This window comes from Danio rerio, chromosome 4, assembly GCF_052040795.2.
Source record: "Danio rerio strain M-AB ecotype USA chromosome 4, GRCz13ab, whole genome shotgun sequence".
NCBI classification, from domain to species: Eukaryota; Metazoa; Chordata; class Actinopteri; order Cypriniformes; family Danionidae; genus Danio; species Danio rerio.
In genome coordinates this window covers 66,373,701-66,392,346 of record NC_141024.2, presented here as the reverse complement: position 1 = coordinate 66,392,346, position 18,646 = coordinate 66,373,701, and the positions used below count along the sequence as shown (strand labels likewise).

Below are 18,646 nucleotides of genomic sequence, written 5' to 3'. Positions count from 1 at the left end.
ATTTTGAAAAATCGCAAAAAATCACTAAATAAAATTTTTTTGAAAAATCACTAAAAATCACAAAATAATTTTTTTTAAAAAATCGCAAAAAATCACAAAATATGAAAATATTTTAAAAAATCGCAAAAAATCACAAAAAATGAAAATTTTTTGAAAAATCGCAAAACATGAAATTTTTTTGAAAAATCACAAAAAATCACAAAAAATGAAATTTTTTTGAAAAATCGCAAAATATAATTTTTTTTTGAAAAATCGCAAAACATGAATATTTTTTGAAAAATCGCAAAACATGAAAAATTTTTGAAAAATCGCAAAATATAAAATTTTTTTGAAAAATCGCAAAATATGAAAATTTTTTGAAAAATCGCAAAACATGAAAATTTTTTGAAAAATCGCAAAAAATCACAAAAAATGAAAATTTTTAGAAAAATTGCAAAATATGACAATTTTTTGAAAAATCACAAAAAAGTAAAAATTTTTGAAAAATCGCAAAATATGAACAATTTTTGAAAAATCGCAAAATATGAAAATTTTTTGTAAAATCACAAAATATGAAATTTTTTTGAAAAATCGCAAAACATGAAAATTTTTTAAGAAATCGCAAAACATGAAAATTTTTTGAAAAATCGCAAAATATACTTTTTTTTGAAAAATCGCAAAACATGAATATTTTTGAAAAATCACAAAAAACGAAAATTTTTTGAAAAATCGCAAAATATAAAATTTTTTTGAAAAATCGCAAATTATGAAAATATTTTGAAAAATCGCAAAATATAAAATTTTTTTGAAAAATCGCAAAACATGAAAATTTTTTGAAAAATCGCAAAAAATCACAAAAAATGTAAATTTTTTGAAAAATCGCAAAATATGAATTTTTTTTGAAAAATCGCAAAACATGAAAATTGTTTTAAAAATGTTTTAGAAATGTTTAGAAAAATTGCAAAATATGAAATTTTTTTGAAAAATCGCAAAATATGAATATTTTTGAAAAATCGCAAAACATGAAATTTTTTTGGAAAAATCGCAAAAAATGAACATTTTTTGAAAAATCGCAAAACATGAAAATTTTTTGAAAAATCGCAAAATATAAAATTTTTTTGAAAAATCGCAAAATATGAAATTTTTTTGAAAAATCGCAAAATATGAAAATTTTTTGAAAAATTGCAAAACATGAATATTTTTTGAAAAATCGCAAAACATGAAACTTTTTTGAAAAATCGCAAAATATAAAGATTTTTTGAAAAATCGCAAAACATGAAAATTTTTTTGGAAAATCACAAAATATGAACAATTTTTTGAAAAATCACAAAAAAGTTAAAATTTTAGAAAAATCGCAAAATATGAACAATTTTTGAAAAATCGCAAAAAATGAAATTTTTTTGAAGTCGCAAAATATGAAAATTTTTTGAAAAATCGCAAAATATGAAATTTTTTTGAAAAATCGCAAAATATGAAAATTTTTTGAAAAATCGCAAAAAATGAACATTTTTTGAAAAATCGCAAAACATGAAAATTTTTGGAAAAATCGCAAAATATAAAATTTTTTTGAAAAATCGCAAAATATGAAATTTTTTTGAAAAATCGCAAAATATGAAAATTTTTTGAAAAATTGCAAAACATGAATATTTTTTGAAAAATCGCAAAACATGAAACTTTTTTGAAAAATCGCAAAATATAAAGATTTTTTGAAAAATCGCAAAACATGAAAATTTTTTTGTAAAATCACAAAATATGAACAATTTTTGAAAAATCGCAAAAAATGAAAATTTTTTGAAAAATCGCAAAATATAAATTTTTTTTGAAAAATCACAAAATATTTAAATTTTTTGAAAAATCGCAAAATATGAACAATTTTTGAAAAATCGCAAAACATGAAAATTTTTTGAAAAATCACAAAAAATCACAAAAAATGAAAATTTTTTAAAAAATCACAAAAAATGAAATTTTTTTGAAAAATCGCAAAATATGAAATTTTTTTGAAAAATCGCAAAATATGAAAATTTTTTGAAAAATCGCAAAAAATCACAAAAAATTTAAATTTTTTGAAAAATCGCAAATTATGAACAATTTTTGAAAAATCGCAAAAAATGAAAATTTTTTGAAAAATCGCAAAACATGAAAATATTTGGAAAAATCGCAAAATATAAATTTTTTTGAAAAATCGCAAATTATGAACAATTTTTGAAAAATCGCAAAAAATGAAAATTTTTTGAAAAATCGCAAAACATGAAAATATTTGGAAAAATCGCAAAATATAAATTTTTTTGAAAAATCGCAAAACATGAATATTTTTTGAAAAATCGCAAAACATGAAAATTTTTTGAAAAATCGCAAAATATAAAGATTTTTTGAAAAATCGCAAAAAATCACAAAAAAGGAAAATTTTTAGAAAAATTGCAAAATATGACAATTTTTTGAAAAATCACAAAAAATTAAAAAATTTTGAAAAATCGCAAAATATGAACATTTTTTGAAAAATCGCAAAAAATGACATTTTTTTTAAAAATCGCAAAATATGAAAATTTTTTGAAAAAACGCAAAATATGAAAATTTTTTGAAAAATCGCAAAATATGATAATTTTTTGAAAAATCGCAAAATATGAAAATTTTTTGAAAAATCTCAAAATATGAAATTTTGAAAAATCGCAAAACATGAACATTTTTTGAAAAATCGCAAAATATAAATTTTTTTGAAAAATCGCAAAACATGAATATTTTTTGAAAAATCGCAAAACATGAACATTTTTTGAAAAATCGCAAAATATAAAGATTTTTTGAAAAATCGCAAAAAATCACAAAAAAGGAAAATTTTTAGAAAAATTGCAAAATATGACAATTTTTTGAAAAATCACAAAACATGAAAATTTTTTGAAAAATCGCAAAATATAAAGATTTTTTGAAAAATCGCAAAAAATCACAAAAAAGGAAAATTTTTAGAAAAATTGCAAAATATGACAATTTTTTGAAAAATCACAAAAAATTAAAAAATTTTGAAAAATCGCAAAATATGAACATTTTTTGAAAAATCGCAAAAAATGACATTTTTTTTAAAAATCGCAAAATATGAAAATTTTTTGAAAAAACGCAAAATATGAAAATTTTTTGAAAAATCGCAAAATATGATAATTTTTTGAAAAATCGCAAAATATGAAAATTTTTTGAAAAATCTCAAAATATGAAATTTTGAAAAATCGCAAAACATGAACATTTTTTGAAAAATCGCAAAATATAAATTTTTTTGAAAAATCGCAAAACATGAATATTTTTTGAAAAATCGCAAAACATGAACATTTTTTGAAAAATCGCAAAATATAAAATTTTTTTGAAAAATCGCAAAATATGAATTTTTTTTGAAAAATCGCAAAACATGAAAATTTTTTGAAAAATCGCAAAAAATCACAAAAAATGAAAATTTTTAGAAAAATTGCAAAATATGACAATTTTTTGAAAAATCACAAAAAAGTTAAAATTTTAGAAAAATCGCAAAATATGAACAATTTTTGAAAAATCGCAAAAAATGAAATTTTTTTGAAGTCGCAAAATATGAAAATTTTTTGAAAAATCGCAAAATATGAAATTTTTTTGAAAAATCGCAAAATATGAAAATTTTTTGAAAAATCGCAAAAAATGAACATTTTTTGAAAAATCGCAAAACATGAAAATTTTTGGAAAAATCGCAAAATATAAAATTTTTTTGAAAAATCGCAAAACATGAAAATTTTTTTGAAAAATCACAAAATATGAACAATTTTTGAAAAATCGCAAAAAATGAAAATTTTTTGAAAAATCGCAAAATATAAATTTTTTTTGAAAAATCACAAAATATTTAAATTTTTTGAAAAATCGCAAAATATGAACAATTTTTGAAAAATCGCAAAACATGAAAATTTTTTGAAAAATCACAAAAAATCACAAAAAATGAAAATTTTTTAAAAAATCTTAAAAAATGAAATTTTTTTGAAAAATCGCAAAATATGAAAATTTTTTGAAAAATCGCAAAATATAAATTTTTTTGAAAAATCGCAAAACATGACATTTTTTTTGGAAAAATCGCAAAAAATCACAAAAAATGAAAATTTTTTGAAAAATCGCAAAACATGAAAATTTTTTTGAAAAATCGCAAAACATGAATATTTTTTGAAAAATCGCAAAAAATCACAAAAAATGAAAATTTTTTGAAAAACCGCAAAATATGATTTTTTTTTTGAAAAATCGCAAAACATGAAATATTTTTGAAAAATCACAAATAATGAAAATTTTTTGAAAAATCGCAAAACATGAAAATTTTTGGAAAATCGCAAAATATGAACAATTTTTGAAAAATCGCAAAAAATCACAAAAAATGAAAATTGTTTGAAAAATCGCAAAAAATCACAAAAAATGAAAAAATTTTTTAAAAATCACAAAAAATTTAAATTTTTTGAAAAATCGCAAAATATGAAATTTTTTTGAAAAATCGCAAAACATGAAAATTTTTTTGAAAAATCGCAAAACATGAATATTTTTTGAAAAATCGCAAAACATGAACATTTTTTGAAAAATCGCAAAATATAAAATTTTTTTGAAAAATCGCAAAATATGAATTTTTTTTGAAAAATCGCAAAACATGAAAATTTTTTGAAAAATCGCAAAAAATCACAAAAAATGAAAATTTTTAGAAAAATTGCAAAATATGACAATTTTTTGAAAAATCACAAAAAAGTTAAAATTTTAGAAAAATCGCAAAATATGAACAATTTTTGAAAAATCGCAAAAAATGAAATTTTTTTGAAGTCGCAAAATATGAAAATTTTTTGAAAAATCGCAAAATATGAAATTTTTTTGAAAAATCGCAAAATATGAAAATTTTTTGAAAAATCGCAAAAAATGAACATTTTTTGAAAAATCGCAAAACATGAAAATTTTTGGAAAAATCGCAAAATATAAAATTTTTTTGAAAAATCGCAAAACATGAAAATTTTTTGAAAAATCGCAAAAAATCACAAAAAATGAAAATTTTTTGAAAAATTGCAAAATATGAAATTTTTTTGAAAAATCGCAAAATATGAATTTTTTTGAAAAATCGCAAAACATGACATTTTTTTGGAAAAATCGCAAAAAATCACAAAAAATGAAAATTTTTTGAAAAATCGCAAAACATGAAAATTTTTTTGAAAAATCGCAAAACATGAATATTTTTTGAAAAATCGCAAAAAATCACAAAAAATGAAAATTTTTTGAAAAACCGCAAAATATGATTTTTTTTTGAAAAATCGCAAAACATGAAATATTTTTGAAAAATCACAAATAATGAAAATTTTTTGAAAAATCGCAAAACATGAAAATTTTTGGAAAATCGCAAAATATGAACAATTTTTGAAAAATCGCAAAAAATCACAAAAAATGAAAATTGAAAAATCGCAAAAAATCACAAAAAATGAAAAAATTTTTTAAAAATCACAAAAAATTTAAATTTTTTGAAAAATCGCAAAATATGAAATTTTTTTGAAAAATCGCAAAACATGAAAATTTTTTTGAAAAATCGCAAAACATGAATATTTTTTGAAAAATCGCAAAACATGAACATTTTTTGAAAAATCGCAAAATATAAAATTTTTTTGAAAAATCGCAAAATATGAATTTTTTTTGAAAAATCGCAAAACATGAAAATTTTTTGAAAAATCGCAAAAAATCACAAAAAATGAAAATTTTTAGAAAAATTGCAAAATATGACAATTGCAAAAAATGAAAATTTTTTGAAAAATCGCAAAATATAAAATTTTTTTGAAAAATCGCAAAACATGAATATTTTTTGAAAAATCGCAAAACATGAAAATTTTTTGAAAAATCGCAAAATATAAATTTTTTTTGAAAAATCGCAAAATATGAAAATTTTTTGAAAAATCGCAAAACATGAAAATTTTTTGAAAAATCGCAGAAAATCACAAAAAATGAAAATTTTTTGAAAAATTGCAAAATATGAAAATTTTTTGAAAATCGCAAAATATGAATTTTTTTGAAAAATCGCAAAACATGACATTTTTTTGGAAAAATCGCAAAAAATCACAAAAAATGAAAATTTTTTGAAAAATCACAAAACATGAAAATTTTTTTGAAAAATCGCAAAACATGAATATTTTTTGAAAAATCGCAAAAAATCACAAAAAATGAAAATTTTTGGAAAAACCGCAAAATATGATTTTTTTTTGAAAAATCGCAAAACATGAAATTTTTTTGAAAAATCACAAAAAATGAAAATTTTTTGAAAAATCGCAAAACATGAAAATTTTTGGAAAATCGCAAAATATGAACAATTTTTGAAAAATCGCAAAAAATCACAAAAAATGAAAATTGTTTGAAAAATCGCAAAAAATCACAAAAAATGAAAAAAAATTTTAAAAATCACAAAAAATTTAAATTTTTTGAAAAATCGCAAAATATGAAATTTTTTTGAAAAATCGCAAAACATGAAAATTTTTTTGAAAAATCGCAAAACATGAATATTTTTTGAAAAATCGCAAAACATGAAAAATTTTTGAAAAATCGCAAAATATAAAAAATTTTTGAAAAATCGCAAAATATGAAAATTTTTGGAAAAATCGCAAAAAAATCACAAAAAATGAAATTTTTTTGAAAAATCGCAAAATATAAATTTTTTTTGAAAAATCGCAAAACATGAAACTTTTTTGAAAAATCACAAAAACATGAAAATTTTTGGAAAAATCGCAAAATATAATTTTTTGAAAAATCGCAAAAAATGAAATTTTTGAAAAATCGCAAAATATGAACAATTTTAAAAAATCGCAAAAAATCACAAAAAAATGAAAATTGTTTGAAAAATCGCAAAAAATCACAAAAAATGAAATTTTTTTTAAAAATCACAAAAAATTTACATTTTTTGAAAAATCGCAAAATATTAAATTTTTTTGAAAAATCACAAAAAATGAAATTTTTTTTGAAAAATCGCAAAATCACAAAAAATGAAAAATTTTTGAAAAATTGCAAAATATGAAATTTTTTTTAAAAATCACAAAAATGAAAATTTTTTTGAAAAATCGCAAAATATAACATTTTTTTGAAAAATCACAAAAACTGAAAAATTTTTGAAAAATCACAAAATATGAAAAATTTTTGAAAAATCGCAAAAAATGAAATTTTTTTGAAAAATCGCAAAATATGAATTTTTTTTTAAAAATCACAATAAATGAATTTTTTTTAAAAAATCGCAAAATATAAAAATTTTTTGAAAAATCACAAAAACTGAAAAATTTTAGAAAATTTGGAAAATATGAACAATTTTTGAAAAATCGCAAAAAATGAAAATTTTTTTAAAAATTGCAAAATATGAAAATTTTTTGAAAAATCGCAAAAAATTAAAATTTTTTGAAAAATCGCAAAATATGAAACATTTTTGAAAAATCCCAAAAAATGAAAATTTTTTGAAAAATCACAAAAAATGAAATTTTTTTGAAAAATCAAAAAAAATTAAAATTTTTTGAAAAATCAAAAAAAATCACAAAAAATTAAAATTTTTTGAAAAATCGTAAAATATGAAAATCACAAAAAATCTAGAAAAATGAATTTTTTTTAAAAATAACGAAAAATCACGAAAAATGAAAAAAATTTTGAAAAAACATAAAAAAATCAAAAAATCATGAAAAATCAAGAAAAATCATAAAAAATGAAAAAATGAAAAAACTTGAAAAATCACGAAAAATCATGAAAGATGAAAAAATCTTGAAAAATCATGAAAAAATCTTGAAAAATCACCAAAAATCATGAAAAATTCACCAAAAAACATGAAAAATTATCTGTACAAACAGTAAAAAATACAGATAGTGCAAAAACAATGACAGTGCAAATACAACGACAGTACAAATAACAGACAAATAAAATGACAATGTGAAATTGACAGCGATATGTACAATGAATAGGTGTCCACATAGTTGTAGGCAGTGTTGTTTCAAGTATGGATTGGCTAAAGGTCAGTGCATGCTACATATCGATGGTGTGCAGTGAGGGTATGGAAGAGCCTGTGTGTTAAGTGTTCATCAGCCTGATAGTCTGAGGGAAGAAACTTTCCTTTAGCCGGCTGGTGCGTAACCAGATGCTGCGGAACCATCTGCCTGAGGGTAGCAGACGGTTTTGTCTGTATAATTGTACATGTTAAACTAATTTAAATTAGAAGTCCACTAAATGTTCATTAACTAAAGTCACAGCAAAAGGTGCTACAATTAATGTAGAAATGCCAAAGTTCCACTGCTTCTTCTGTGACAGCTGTAGGGCTCGTCGGGGGATTGAACCCAGGACCTCTCGCATCCTAAGCGAGAATCATACCCCTTGATTAACGAGCCCTGAAGAAAGACCCTGCTGTGCCAAAAAAAAATCTTACTTTTTTATAAATACTTTTTGTTCTTGTTGTTTTTAGTATGGGCCACCTGGGTTGCCTTTGATGCAGTCCCTTTTAAGTTGGCTGTGCAGCACAATCCACAATAGCGATCTGCTAAAAAGATTCAGAGTGAGCTTCTGTTTAGAATACAGTTAAAAGCATCAGTCTGCAATATTAGAAAACCAGTAAAACAACTCAGGTGGACCTCTGGAAAAGCCAGGTAAGCCATTTTGAACAATGCCATAATGAAAAGATTTATTTATTTACATTAATCCATGCATCTCTTTATTTAGGCTATTTGCTTTATACGAGCTTACATGTCCTACAAATTTATTAATAGGACATACCCTATTAATAAACCGCCATGTTGTGAACCCGAAAGCAAAGTATCCAGTAAAAATTCATGTCTGGGGAGCCATATTCCGTCAGGGACCTGGACCGCTAGTTGTGTTAGAAGGTTAGTTCAAATCTCTTTAATATGATTGAATCGTTTCTTTGCAGTTTCTTTATTTATATATATATTTTTTCTATTTTCAGGAATTATGGACAGATGTTTTTACGAAAACACTATAATAAAATTCAATCAGGCTCCATACATAAAACAACACTTTAAGAACCATATCACTTCTTCCAAGGTAGATACAGTATGTAGGCCTACTGTACCAACTGTGTGTGTGTGTGTGTATACATGTTCACTGATGTGTGTGTGTGTGTGTATACATGTTCACTGATGTGTGTGTGCACACGTTCACTGCTGTGTGTGTTGAACTTTTTTATCAATCTTGATGATTATTGAATAATTAATAAAGTAAACACATTGCTTAAAGGGCACATAGTTTACCCCTTTTTTAATGATTTAACATTATTATTATGGTTCTTCTGAGTGTGCCAGTCTAGGTTCAGTTCAAAACACAATCCAGATTTTTTTATTATAATGTGTTATAATGTGTCATTTTAAGGGTGTGTACACAGCTTGCTGTTTTACATTTACATTTAGTCATTTAGCAGACGCTTTTATCCAAAGCGACTAACAAATGAGGACAAGGAAGCAATTATCACAACTATAAGAGCAACAATAAATAAGTGCTGTAGGCAAGTTTCAGGGCTGTAAAGTCTAAGAAGGAAAGCATTAGTAATGTAAGAATTATTATTATTATTATTTTTTGAGTACAGTTAGTGGTATAGCTAGAGGCAATTGCAGATCAGGAAGTGAAGTGGAGACTAAATAGTTGAGTTTTAAGTCGTTTCTTGAAGACAGCAAGTGACTCTGCCGTTCTGTTGCAGTTAGGGAGTTCATTCCACCAACTGGGCAGATTGAATGTGAGAGTTCGGGAAAGTGATTACTTCCCTCTTTGGGATGGAACCACGAGGCGACGTTTATTCACAGAACGCAAGTTTCTTGAGGGCATATAAATCTGCAGAAGTGAGAGCAGATAAGAGGGAGCAAAGCCAGAGGTTGCTTTGTAGGCAAACATCAGAGCTTTGAATTTGATGCGAGCAGCAACTGGCAGCCAGTGCAAACGGGTGAGTAGCGGAGTGACATGTGCTCTTTTCAATTCATTAAAGACCACTCATGCTGCTGCGTTCTGGAGTAGCTGAAGGGGCGTGTTGCTTCGCATGAAAATTAGTTTCAAATTCAGTCGGTCGGTGAGTACATGAATATGATGAATGAGAACACACAGGCATGTGCGTATAGACATAAAATGTTATGTTGTACAGTAACGTGTCAATTGTTTGTTTCAGTTGTCTTTATTTGAAAGGTTTCGTGAGGATGTGATGGTGTGCTTTATCTGGCTGATTCCTACTGAAGTGGGCGGGTTGTGTGACGTTTGATTCGGGGGATGTTATGGGGCGGGGTTTGCGTGACGTGCTGCAAGCTACTAGCCCGACAGTGGAAACGCAGCATGATTTCGGCCTCACTGCTTAACCTCCTGGGCAATTGCCCCGGCTCGTCCTGGCTCGCACTGGCCTCAGCTCACAGCCTAGAAGTCCAATGCACTATCCATTGCACCACAGAGCTCCTGCCTCTAGCACTGATGCACAGAAAGCAATTTTTGGTACTCTCTGGCCCATAAAAGCACAGCTCACTGCAGATAAGGTACTGCTGGGATTCATACATAGGATCTTCTGTTTACTAGACAGGTGTTTTGACCAACTAATGACTAACTGCATGTTTGAATGTCTAGACTTAAAAATTTTAAAATCCAATTGGTTACGCATCACCTTACCATGCTATATAATGCCATCGTCCAAAACCCTCTTAATAGTACAATATTAAAATTGTTTTATTATTCAATATATAATCAAGGTTTCCCTTCTTAAACCAATTAACTTCTCTCTATAAAGCTTCAAAAAATGCAACAAATGAACACTCCAATGAAACTGTACAAATAAAATAAAAATGAAAATAAAACATTCACTTAAAACATTTCAAAATGTCCCAAAAGTCCAGTACAGGTGATGAACACTCAAAAAGATTCTTTTGCAAAACAACTAGGTTGCAAATTCAGTTCCAGAGATCCAGGATATTGCACTTGTGAGTGTGTTGTAAATTTACACTCCTACCATGACTCTGAATAGGTTTCACTTTGTATCTTTCCAACAGGTGTATCCAAAGAATCCACTTAACGGGAGGCTCGCCAGTCCAACTCCACAATTAGACACGCACCGATGGAAGTTGAGACAATCCAAATCCAGAAAAGAGTTCACACTTCAATTAATTAGAATCCAGAGCAGATCACATTCAGCAACTGACTTCAATAGAACATCTCACCGATGAAAAACCAGAAGATGCACAAGCAAACAAACAAAGGGGAAAAAAAACATTAGCATTTTACAGTGTATGCATTATCTCAGCTTAACATATTTGTAAATAAACAGCAACAATAAATAACCATGTATATACTTCTCTCTGCTGAATTTCTGTGTTTTTCCTATTTCTTTCTCCTATTTGGCATTTTCTTTTTACAAATGACAGCATTTTACTTAAACTATCTCACTTAAACTTTACACAATCACTTGTGTTTTCACTAGACCTAACAAATTGTTAATTGATAAAACACATTTTTGACACTAGTTTAAATCATGTTATAATGAAAACAATAAAAAAAAAAAAAAAAAACGAACTCATCAAGAAAATCATTCAAAATCAAAACGAAAAACCAGGAAAACTCCAGGTGGCACTCGTGTGCAGATTTCACTCACAGATACAAATCTTGTTTTTTTTCTCTCAATCCTTCATTAAAGGTATATGATAGAAATCATTTCAGCATCTTATTAATGGTCAGTTTTCACAGTTAATACACATTTAAAACATTAAAAGATATATATATCTAATAGTTTTCTACTGTTATTAATTTAAAAACTTACATCTCTGCATTCCCTTGCAAACACTGAATCACCATAGCAACGGTAAACACAAGCTAACAGACAAGAGAGATTTGTTATTGTTTGTAAATCTGATCTGCTATAGTGTAAGGCACGATGATGTTATTCTAAAGCACTATTCCTTTGAATGCTGTTTAATACTCTATTATGATTTATTTATATAAATAAATAATTTTAATATATATTATTTAATCGAGTATTCTGCCAATGTTTTTTTTTTCATATTTATAAGGGTATTTCTATTTGCTCTATTGCTGTGTACTACCCACTAGTAACCTGGGTTACAATTTACTATATATAAATCAGTTGACATTATTAAGGCATTTATTGGGTACAATTGCTACTTTTTACTGTCATTCATTGTGTTTTGGTCATTATTAATGCACTGTCACTTTAATTGAGCGTGAGCAGCGCGTCAAAAATAGACCCGGCGCCAAAACTATCGCTGCACTGCTGCTTCAGCGACGCTCACGCCTCGCGCTGACGCGCTGCTGCTGCGTGCGATATGAAAGCTCTAATCTGTTAACATGGACGCCGAAAAAACACGCGCTGTTGGCGCTTGCGGTGTGAAACAGCCGTTAGTCTTAACACTAAAAGAAAAAAACTGTGGATACGATACTTCCAAACGCAGTTTCATGTAAGACAGTGGGGGGAAGCAAAATTTACTATGCTTTCTACTCAGTTACTTTGCACATGCATAAAGAGGCTCTTGTACGACAAATCCAAAAGGTGTGATCTTAACAATAGGTGGCAGTCACTTTTGCCCTAAACCACAGGTTGCCTTCGAGTCATTCCTTAAGTCCACTCGGTCTTGCACCGTTTTATAATCTTCCTTATTTAAAACAGCTCAATTAAGTCATCGGCTTCATTGTAGAGTACCCCTAGTATCTGAGCCTGCACTGCGCAATGAAAGAAAGAAGCAAAATGGGATGGACAGATGCCTGAAATGTTGGAAACGCACCACACCTTAAGTCAGTGAAGAAAAAGGGCAAAGCTTGCAACTCTTGTGGGACTCGAACCTACAACCTTTGAATGGCTCAGCTCACAACCTAGAAGTCCAATGGGCTATCCATTGCACCACAGAGCCTACACCAAAAAGCACTTTTTGGGACTCTCTGGCCCATGAAAGAACAGCCAACTGCAGACAAAGTACTGCTGGGATTTGAACTCAGGATCTCCTGTTTACTAGACAGGCGTTTTGACCAACTAAGCCACAGGGTCAAACGACGTTGACAAGGGCTAATTGTTTAATCGAAAAAAGAAAAGAAAAAAACTAACAATGGTAGCGCTGCATGTGTGAATGTCTGGACTTGAAATATTAAAGTCCAATTGGTTAAGCATTACCACATTATGCTATATAAAGCCATCGTCCGAAGTCCTCTTGAACGAGTAGCGATCTTAAGGATTTGAGTTTTGTTTAGAAACCGACTGCTAAACATCCCGCTGCGTAAACACTCGTAACTCTTAGGAAAAAGCAACCCTGCCACATGTACATTAGGCACTGCTGGGAGTTGAACCCAGGATCTCCTGTTTACAAGACAGGCGCTTTGACCAACTAAGCCACAGCACCAAAGCTGAAAAAAAGGCTAGACGGTTTTGCACACAGAGACTAAAAAAAGACAGCAAGTCTAAAATGGCAATCAAAGAGGTTGTTTAACTCTATTTGTCGCACTATTCATTACGCCTCAAAGCTATACAATTTTATTATGCATTCCGGTAAGCTCTATAAAACAAGCGCATTCACCACCTGGATCAATTTAGCCCAGGATCAATCAAGCCCAGGATCTCCTGGTTACAAGAGAGGCACGTCGACCAGCTAAGCCACAGCACCACAATGAATGACCGTAAGAGACATTTGTCCGATAACAAAAATCGAAGAAGAATAAACCAATACACAACAAAAACCAGCATGTCAAGATGCAGAAAATGCCGACAAGATGGACATGGTCTTTTAGAGTCTGGATGATCATGTCTCAAACCTGACCAGTAACCTGGCCTCCGTTCAAGATCAAAGCAAAAAATGCATTGATTTATATTTATTTAATCTACCCTTAATCAAGTGTCAAGTGTTTTTTGGAATCTCCAGTTTCATTACATCCAAACCCAGATTCAGCTCGGAAAATGGAAATCTGAGGGAAAGGTGCAATTTGGATTTGAACCTAGGACCTGCTGTTCCCAAGACAGGTGCTCTGGCCAACTTAGTCTTAACACTAAAAGAAAAAACCTCTGGATACGATACTTCCAAACGCAGTTTCATCTAAGACAGTGGGGGAAAAGCAAAATTTACTATGCTTTCTACTTAGTTACTTTGCACATGCATAAAGAGGCTCTTGTACGACAATTCCAAAAGGCGTGATCTCAACAATAGGTGGTAGACACTTTTGCCCAAAACCACAGGTTGCCTTTGAGTCATTCCTTAAGCTTACTTGGCCCTGCACCGTTTTCTAATCTCCCTTATTTAAAACAGCTCAATTAAGTCATCGGCTTCATTGTAGAGTACCCCTAGTATCTGAGCCTGCACTGCGCAATGAAATTAAAAAGCAGAACAGGATGGACAGATGCCAAAAATGTTGGAAACGCACCACTCCTAAGTCAGTGAAGAAAAAGGGCAAAGCTTGCAACGCTGGTGAGACTTGAATTCAAAACCTTTAAATGACTCAGTTCACAGCCAAGAAGTCCAATGCACTATTCATTGTCTTAGATGAAATGATTTCCATTTTCCGAGCAGACAGAGGGTTTGGATGTAATGAAACTGGATATTCCAAAAAACACTTAACACATGATTAAGGGTAGATTAAATAAAAAATAAAATAATGCATTTTTTGCTTTGATCTTGAACAGAGGCCAGGTTACCGGTCAAGTTTGAGATATGATCATCCAGACTCTAAAAGACCACGTCCGTCTTGTCAGCATTTTCTGCATCCTGACATGCTGGTTTTTGTTGTGTATTTTTTTCTTCTTCTATTTTTGTTATCGGGCAAATGTCTCTTACAATTAATTTTTGTGGCGCTGTGGCTTAGCTGGTCAAAATGCCTGTCTTGTAAACAGGAGATCCTGGGCTTAAATCCCAGCAGCGCCTTAGTTCAGGTGGTGCGTGTGCTTTTTTTTATAGAGATTAACGAAATTAATTATAAAACTGTATAGCTTTGAGGCATAATGGATAGTGCGACAAATTGAGTTACATTTGAGAGCTCATCTGATTCACAACTAGTTGACTGCACACCCATGTTTTTAAGTTGTTTATCTCCCCCTCCATATTCTCCATTCCTCAAACCTATTGAGGACTTTTTTCCTGCCTGGAGATGAAAAGTGTATGACCGAAATCCAAACACACGTATACCCCTTCTCCAAGCTATAGCAGTTGATGCTTTTCATGGCTGGATTTGCCATGCAAGGTGACATTTCCCCCACTGCTTGGCCACACCAATACAGAAAAGAGAATGCAGTATAGCTGTTTTTTTTATTATTTTTTTTTTTTTACTGTAACTGTATTTAGTAAATACTTCTGTTGATGGTATATGTAGACCACATTTTCTGCAACTTTGTGTTGGTTGGGATGAACACTGTACACTGTTTTTGTGGGGAAAATACAGTAAAATATATTTGGTATTTGTTTGTTTTGTATAAAAACAATTTTCGAAAAATTTTACAATGCACTTCTGTAGTTCTATGTACTGTCTGTAGTAAGTGTAACACTGAACAGAAGAAGGCTTACAGAAAGTCATTATGATGAATAGAGAAGTCGTCATAGTGTTTTACATTAAGCACATTAGTGTTTAACTTATCTTATGAATGTCTGTTAATGTGATGGCTTGTGTGTGTCATTTGAAAACAAAATACCATTTTGAGAAGAAATCACATTGTTTTGAACTTATAGTTTCATTTTGCAGAAGAATTGAAGAGTTTTGCCCAATGTGTGTGTGTTTTGTGATTTGTGTGTAGAGTTCTGACAATATGAAACATGCTTTCAGAAATTGTGTGTAAACAACTGGAAAAAACTGGAAACAACCTCTTTGGTTGTCATTTTAAGACCTCCGGGAACAGGTTTGGTGACCCCTGGCTTAAAAGCATAGTTCACTCAGACAGCAACTTTACAGGGCAACACTATCTGCTGACGAACTGGCATTCTCAGAAAATAGGCCTCTGTGTAAGCCACAACGCCCTTACAAAACAGCAGACAACTGTAAGGGCTCAACCGAAATTTGAATCTGGGATTTATCATGGCATGAACGAGAATCATACTCCTAGACAACCATGCCACTATGCAAAGGAATGTTTTATGTGCCGACACTATCTGCTGACAAACTGGAATTCTTCGAAAAACGTTTTTTATAAAAGCCATAATGCCCTGTAAAACAACAGAGAAACTGCAAGGACTCGTCCGGGATTTGAACCCAGGGCCTATCGTACCCAAAGCGAGAATCATACCCCTAGACCAACAAGCCACAAAAACTTGCATATTTCACAAGACATCAGAAGCAACAGATGGTCAGAAATCCTTATCTAACAAACATTGAAGCAGGGCTTTTGCTTCTTTTGAACCCGGGACTTCTGCAATGGTTCGTCCAGGATTTGAAAACGGGACCTTATGCGAGAATCAAGCCCGTAGACCAACGAGCAACTGCAAAACAGCCACTTTACATAGCAACACTATCTGCTGACAAACCGGCATTCTCAGAAAAAAGGCCTCTGTGTAAGCCACACACCCTTACAAACAAAAGACAACTGTAAGGGTTCAACTGAAATTTGAACCTAGGATTTTTCATGGCATGAACGATAATCATACTCCTAGACCAGCAAGCCACTATGCAAGAAATATTTTATGTGGCGACACTATCTGCTGACAAATTGGAATTCTTTGAAAGACGTTTTTACGAAAGACATAAAGCCCTGTAAAACACAGTACACCTGCAAGTGCTCATCCAGGAATTGAACCCGGGTCCTCTCGCAACCGAAGCAAGAATCATACCCATAGACCAATGAGCCACTAAATCGAGACAATTTCACAAGGCGTCAGATAGTCAGAAATCTTTCTCTAACGAATCAAGGGCACCCTAAGTGAGAGTCATACCCCTAGACCACCGAGCCACTGCAAAACAGCAACTTTATATGGCAACACTATCTGCTGACAAACTGGCATTCTCAGAAAAAAGGCCTCTGTGTAAGCCACAACGACCTTACAAAACAGCAGACAACTGTAAGGGCTCAACCGAAAATTGAATCTGGGATTTCTCATTGCATGAACGAAAATCATATGCCTAGACCAGCAAGCCACTATGCAAAGGAATGTTTTATGTGGCGACACTATCTGCTGACAAACTGATATTCTTCGAAAGACATTTTAGTGAAAGACATAGTGCCCTGTAAACCACATGACACCTGCAAGGACTCGTCCGGGATTTGAACCCGGGACTTCTCACACCCGAAGCGAGAATCATATCCCTAGACCAACGAGCCACTAAATTGAGAGAATTTCACATGGCCTCAGAAGTATCAGATATTCAGAAAACTTTCTTTAACGAATCAAGGGCACCCTAAGCGAGAATCATACCCCTTGACCAACGAGCCACTGCAAAACAGTAACTTTATATGGCAACACTATCTGCTGACAAACTGGCATTCTCAGAAAAAAGGCCTCTGTGTAAGCCACAACGCCCTTACAAAACAGCAGACAACTGTAAGGGCTCAACCGAAATGTGAATCTGGGATTTCTCACGGCATGAACGAAAAGCATACTTCTAGACAACAAAACCACTATGGAAAGGAATGTTTTATGTGCCGACACTATCTGCTGACAAACTGGAATTCTTCGAAAAACGTTTTTTTATGAAAGCCATATTGCCCTGTAAAACAACAGAATAACTGCAAGGGCTCGTCCGGTATTTGAACCCGGGACCTCTTGCACCCTAAGCGAGAATCATACCCCTAGACCAACGAGCCACAAAAACTTGAACATTTCACAAGACATCAGAAGCAACAGATGGTCAGAAATCCTTATCTTACAAACATTGAAGCAGGGCTTTTGCTTCATTTGGACCCGGGACTTCTGCAATGGTTCGTCCAGGCTTTGAAAACGGGACCTCTCGCACCTTATGCGAGAATCAAGCCCATAGACCAACGAGCAACTGCAAAACAGCCACTTTACATGGCAACACTATCTGCTGACAAACCGGCATTCTCAGAAAAAAGACCTCTGTGTAAGCCACAACGCCCTTACAAAACAAAAGACAACTGTAAGGGTTCAACTGAAATTTGAACCTAGGATTTCTCATGGCATGAAGGAGAATCATACTCCTAGACCAACAAGCCACTATTCAAGAAATATTTTATGTGGCGACACTATCTGCTGACAAATTGGAATTCTTTGAAAGACGTTTTTACGAAAGACATAATGCCCTGTAAAACACAGTACACCTGTAAGGGCTCATCCGGGTATTGAACCCGGGTCCTCTCGCAACCTATGCAAGAATCATACCCATAGACCAATGAGCCACTTAATTGAGAGAATTTCACAAGGCGTCAGATAGTCAGAAATCTTTCTCTAACGAATCAAGGGCACCCTTAGTGAGAGTCATACCCCTAGACCACCGAGCCACTGCAAAACAGCAACTTTATATGGCAACACTATCTGCTGACAAACTGGCATTCTCAGAAAAAAGGCCTCTGTGTAAGCCACAACGACCTTACAAAAGAGCAGACAACTGTAAGGGCTCAACCGAAATTTGAATCTGGGATTTCTCATTGCATGAACGAAAATCATACGCCTAGACCAGCAAGCCACTATGCAAAGGAATGTTTTATGTGGCGACACTATCTGCTGACAAACTGGAACTCTTCGAAAGACATTTTAATGAAAGACATAGTGCCCTGTTAAACACATGACATCTGCAA

The 18,646-nt window shown here is 30.8% G+C and overlaps 1 non-coding gene across 1 annotated transcript; it reads right to left on the bottom strand.

The window, feature by feature from the left end:
* Positions 1–13,251: 13,251 nt before the first annotated feature.
* Positions 13,252–13,325, bottom strand: trnat-ugu (transfer RNA threonine (anticodon UGU)). Its single transcript has one exon. It is a non-coding gene; the product is annotated as a tRNA-Thr (tRNA).
* Between the last annotated feature and the right edge of the window lie 5,321 nt (positions 13,326–18,646).